At 38.0% G+C, this 4,723-nt stretch overlaps 1 long non-coding RNA gene across 1 annotated transcript; it reads left to right on the top strand.

The window, feature by feature from the left end:
• Positions 1-238: 238 nt before the first annotated feature.
• LOC144640603 (uncharacterized) lies at positions 239-3,257 on the top strand. The gene is made up of 3 exons (XR_013568415.1): positions 239-386; positions 1,184-1,243; positions 1,651-3,257. It is a non-coding gene; the product is annotated as an uncharacterized LOC144640603 (long non-coding RNA).
• Positions 3,258-4,723: the final 1,466 nt, after the last annotated feature.

Raw genomic sequence — 4,723 nt, 5'->3', positions numbered from 1 at the left:
TCCTAACCGATTCTCGTACATTTTTTTAATGTTAGTGTGGCGAATTAAGTGGCATGTCAAATATAGCGTATATCCTTTATGCGATTATCCTAATTTTATGATTTTCTTTATTCTGATCACCTCTCTTCCGAAACTGCTTTCCCGCCACTTCCCAGAAACAAAATAATGCATTAGAAACCATCACAGGCAAATTGCTGTTACTAGATTTCAACTTAAGCTTTTTTTTCTCTTTTCCTTTGTTAGTGACAACGTCGAGCCGGATTTTTTCCGTAAGGTGAAAGACAAGCGTCCGTCAGCGGGAAGTACTGCTGGCCAGATCCTGCCAGTCATTTCAGATAAATCCAGTCACGTGACGCAAGTGCAGGGCTCCAGACAGGATCAGATAGGTAGTGTTGAATCTCAATAACGCGAACCTCCCGCTATCTCGAACTTTTTCCGATTCCCCTCTAGGTTGTTTCCTTACTAATTTTACCCTCGATAACTCGAACCTTTTTCAATTTCCCATGCAGGTTCGAGTTATCGGGATTGAACTGTAGTTATCTTACTTGGCTTGTCAGTCAAGCATTATGATTTGTAAAATTACTAGAGAACATTCACTCACTGCTAATAACTGTAATAACACTTGTTACATAACACTCTCCTAGTTGCTTATTATTTTCGCACAGTTGTGGGTCAAGGGGGAAGTTCAGCAACATGGGATATGAAAATATGAAATCTCCCTACTGGTTGTTGAACATTTCTTTTATTGTTCTCAGAATTAAGTGATACATCGAGACAAGCTTCTAAATGCTGCCCCCCTACAAGAAGTTGTGATCCAGGGTCGTGATTATGTATACCTTATTGTTACTTATTTTCGCGGGACTTAATTTTCGTGATTTTCGCGATTTTCAAAAAAAAATCGCGAAATTAAAGACCCGCGAAAAATTATTTTTAACGTTTTTTTATTGTATTTTTTATGTTAATTACGTATTTCTGACCAATTGTTGAAAATTAAGTCCCGCGAAAATAAGTAACAGTAAGGTGCTTCCGCCTACTCCACTTTGATTTTCTTTCAAGTGTCCAGCGAATGGCTTCCTTATTTATTCTCCATTCTGTAAATCGTGAACTAAAAATTACTAAGTTGAACAGGACTAGAACCTTCTTAAAAAGTAATTTTTCATTATTTTTTCATTCTATTTTGCAGACGCAAGAAAGAAAAACAAGAAGAAAACTTCCAAGAACCGGAGTATACCTGAAGATCTAGGTAAGCTTAGAAAATTTGTCAGGATGTCAATTTCTGAATATGGCTTCTTTCTCACTGTTTTTACCCAATACAACAATGGAACTCTTAGCTAAGTTTCTGTTTACGAAGTCGTTCATACATTGTCTCTAATTTTTTTCACGCCGTAAACGCAGTAAAAAATTACGCGTCAGTAGAAATCCACCTTATGTTATATATTTCTCGCAGCAGAAAACAGTACTTGTGCCATTTTCTTCTATCGCATCGTCATTCTCGTATCTCGAGTATTCGTTCTTTCTGCATAGTCCGACCGCTGGTCAAAGGGAACGAAGACCCTGGGTACGAGGATGTTGTATCGTTGTTGTGGCACTTGGCGTTTTCTCTTTCCTTTAGCTTAAACCTATTTTTGTTGATGTTGTTGTTTTCTCCAGACGTCACTGCTGGAGAAGAAGTCGAAGAAAGCGTCGAAGAAGAGACGCGATCAAGCCGGTTTTTTGGAAACTCAAAAGAAAAGCCGAAGAAAAAGAAAAAGATAAGAAAAGTTATGAGCTGGAACTTTTAATAATAAATAGATAATTATATCTTATACTGTAAGAATAAGTCAGGGTCCCAGAGGAGTTAGGGCTCCAGGACTCCACGGCTACAGGGCAGAGGCTTGGTTACATTACCTCATGGCTCCGAGGGACGAAAATGGACGTTTTTGCCCTGGGTTGTAAACAGAGGAGAGCTTTGGAGTCCGGGCCTCGAAGTGAAAGCATCAGGGCTCTGGAGTACCCGCCTTTTGGGACCTGAACAATGACGGTCTTATGCTCCAACCCGTTCCCAGGGTCTCTCGCGATCGAGACCCCCGGAACGAGGCCGATAATACGGGATCTTGAATGTGCGATGGAAGGGCGCGAAGTACTGTGAAACACTTCAGATTTGCGCAAGCAGTACACAAGACGTTTCCACTCGGTGATCGTTTAAAAATGGTTCTGTAAGCGTCGTTATCGTTAGAGTAATACGTGAAAGTAAAGTGTCTTCTATCGGGTAGAAGGCGAAAAGAGCGCTCGGCGAACAGGAGAAAGTTTCTCATTAGTGGAGTCTCGAATCACTTCAGGTATCACGCCCTCTCCATCAGACCCAAACACACGCAAAATTAAGGACTGTGATGCAGTGTTTTCTTTACAATGATTCAAGTATTCCACTGTTTTTAAAGGGACATCGTCACCAGGTTCATTTTAACAGGATTTCTTGAATTTTTTTGACCGTGTTAGACACATGACAGGGACCCATTAGGAATTAACGATTGCGAGGAAAGGAATTTAGTTCAAAATGAACGAAATTTAGAAATGCAAGGTTCAGATTTTCTAGTTTGTCTTGGATAATTTATAAATGCTTTCTTGCAGTTTTTAGCAATTCCAGCTTACGATGTCCAGATATTTAAATACAACCCTGTGCTCATTCAGAATTATTATATAAAGTTCAACAGTATGTTTCTTGTATATATTATATAAATCAAATTATTATTATTTTATAAAAGAGTTAATACTTATCAACAGAAGAGCGTAAATTTTAAAGACTGATTTATTCAAGATTTTTATTTGTACAGAGTATAGTGAAGTATTTATTACAACGATGTAGATTTTATTCCATTACGCTAGTTAGGTGTAATTTAAGGCCTGTCTCACACGTTCCAAAACCTTTAAGGTTTTCAGGAACAATGTCTTAATATTTTCTCCACACCGTCCCCTCCCCTCAGACAAAAAGGGAAAGGAGACGATTACGACGTTTGACTCAAAACGAGGCTTTTGCCTAATCTCTTACCCAGGTCTACTCCTTCCTCGTGTTGGAGAGAAAAGAGACCTGGGAGCGAGATTTGTGTCATTGCCAGACAGTATATTAAATAGGCATTAAATAAATATAGTAGTTACATTTGGCGAAAAGAAAAAAAGCAGCCATGGTTTGTACGTGCTTAGCTCAACCCTTTCGTTTCGTTCCTGAATGACTTCAAAAAGCGAATCTAAATCTAGCCAATTAAATCAACCATAGTAGAATCCCTTACAACAAAGAAATTTAAAAACGGTTTATTTGATTTACTAAATTTAAATTTCGTTTCTTGAAGATCTAGGATTGTCTAGGATTGTGTTGTGTTGATTTTGCCGGAGCAACTAATACGCACATCACCGGCTTTCCCCTGGGGACGACCCTTGGGGCAATCAGAAGCGTTATAAAAGGCACAGTTCCCCGGGTTGCATTTTCTTCAGACACATTTCTCCGTAATCCCTAGTTACAATCTTACACGTCCGACGAAGTCTTGAAGCTTCCCCAACCCACAGGTGAAGATTCCGTGAACTTTCTCTTGTTTTCTTCAAAAAAATCCTTATGGTCGGCACGGGGGACAGTCTCAGGGGGAAGCTGACTGATAGGTGCATAAAACGGTGATTAGTTCAGTCTTGAAGCGTCGTCTACATAAGCAATGTTTATGTGACAAATGTATTTGACCTTGTAGATGGCACAACAATTATTTGTCAACAGTTCAAAGTTTAGTGCGCCAGTTATGACTTTGGACAGCAGAGATACGCAGAAACGCAATACTGTCGCAATATTTGCCACGTTTTATGTGACGAGTCGTCTACACGAGCAATTTTTATGTGACAACATTTATTTGTCACATTAAATTAAGAAACACGCCAGCTTTACAACAAATATTTGTCACATAAAATTGGCTAATTTTCCTTGTCTACACGAGCAAATAAACATTTTCACATACAAATTGCCACATAAAAATTGCTCGTGTAGACGAGGCTTGATTATAAAATTCTTGAAGTAGTTTTCGTCTCTACATGGCAATGCAAAATTGTCAGTTAGACGTGTGTTGTACATTTTTGTGACAAGTGCAAATGAATTCTTGGTTATAAATTTATATTTCGAATTGCTTGAATTAATTCAGAGATGAGATGTAAATTATTACAAAAGAAAGTCAAATTTTAATATTTAGTTAATGTGAGATAAAAAAGTGATGACATATAATTACATTATCGTAAATAATTTATGCTGAATCCCATGCTTGAACACGAAAAGAAACATTAAAGTAAGTTATTTAAACGTTTCACTTGTTGTATGTCTTTTTGTTAATTTCTGCTGAATTTTATCGTGGCGAGTATTTCAACTTTCACTTTTTTGTTGCCAACCTCCGTGTTTAAACCGACAGTTTGAGAGATAAGGAAGCATTTTCCTCCAACTCTCAGTGAGCGTTGGCTAAACAATAGAGGATTCTCTTCAACTGACAAGAAAAAATTGAACAGGTTCAAATTTATTAAGAGCTTAAGAGAGTAGCCGAGATGTTGAGATCTTGTCAACAAACATTCGTTTGACCCGAACTTAAGTGGCGATGTCCTTTAAAGCGGACCATCGCATTTCGGGTCGGAAGAAAGTTTTCCTTCAAACTTTGCCCAGTGAACTCTCTTGGTTTATAAGTAAATGTAACGGCATTAGTTTTTTAAAATACGTTAAAATGTTTTT

The sequence above is a fragment of the Oculina patagonica genome, unplaced genomic scaffold (genome assembly GCF_052425735.1).
Source record: "Oculina patagonica isolate OP01 unplaced genomic scaffold, crgOcupat unplaced376, whole genome shotgun sequence".
NCBI classification, from domain to species: Eukaryota; Metazoa; Cnidaria; class Anthozoa; order Scleractinia; family Oculinidae; genus Oculina; species Oculina patagonica.
This window is presented reverse-complemented; position numbering and strand designations above follow the sequence as displayed.